Raw genomic sequence first — 1,288 nt, forward strand, 5'->3', positions numbered from 1 at the left:
TCGTTCTTGTCCTTGTTGCTCATGAGTCCTGGGAGTGGCATTTCCACAAGCTCCTGGGATGACTCGTGTGCATGTTCCCATCTGACAAGTTCTGGCTCAGCCCTCTTCTCAGAGTTGGCTACACATTAGAGTCACTTGGGAGCTTTAAAAAAAACAATGCCTGGGTCCCACCACCAAGACTCTGACTTAACTGGTCTCTGGTACAGCCAGGGCATCGGGATTTTAAGAAAATTCCCTAGGTGACTCCACTGTGCAGAAAGGCCTTAATCCAAAGGCCAGAGAACAAGGCACCTGGTCAGCCAAACGAGTTCTTAGTGAGTGCTCTTGCTTCTCAGTGCTGCTTTGGGCTTCCCTGGTGGCTCAGACGGTAAAGAATCTGCCTGCAATGTGGGAGACCTGGGTTTGATCCCAGGATGGGAGGTGATCCCACTCCAGTATTCTTGCCTGGAGAATTCCATGGACAGAGGAGCCTGGTGGGTTACAGTCTATGGAGTCACAAAGAGTTGGACACGACTGAGTGACTAACCCTTTCACTTTTCACTTGGTTCTTACTTCACAGAGAAGCCTAAAGCCATCTATCCTCAAATTCCCTCAACTTCCACCCTGGCTCTCAAAGTGTCTTTCTGTGTCCCCCTGCCCACCAGAAAACACTGAGGCGTCACTCCCTCTTGCAAGACTGACTTCCCAGAGACCTGTGTAAGTATCCCACTCCTCCCAACTGCACCCTGTATTCTATTTCCTGCTTTCAACCCAGCATTTAAACTACACTGTCAGTGATTGACTTAATTCTGTGTAAAAACCACTAGCCACTATGAGTGAAATGAGCAAAGCCTAATTTTCATTCTTTATTACAACATGGATATGGTTTCACCGTTTAGGACCTGATATGCACTAAATATCTAAGAAGTAATTCCAACTGGTTAAAGAATGGTTTTGCTCTCCCCACAGGGTGTAATAATTGTCAATTACTTGCCCCGGTGATTAAATTTTCTGAGCTTTAAACATCAGCACAGGGCCTTTCTACTGAAGCTATGAACATAATTACCACATGAATGTATTCTCAAATTGGCTAAAATAAGGAGAAAATGCAAAATAGTTACCCTGGCTTACAGCTGATTGCGTTTTACATGCAGATATCTACACAGCCCTCTGAAAGGACTATGAGCACCTAGGTTACCTTTGGGAACACGTTCCCCAACGTGCTACTTAATTTATGAAAACAGCGGTGGCCAAGCAGTTCATGACAGAGTCTCACCTTTCATGAAGGTGGGGAGTTCTGCCAGAGAGG

Source organism: Bison bison, unplaced genomic scaffold (assembly GCF_000754665.1).
Source record: "Bison bison bison isolate TAMUID 2011002044 unplaced genomic scaffold, Bison_UMD1.0 scf7180017864369, whole genome shotgun sequence".
NCBI classification, from domain to species: Eukaryota; Metazoa; Chordata; class Mammalia; order Artiodactyla; family Bovidae; genus Bison; species Bison bison.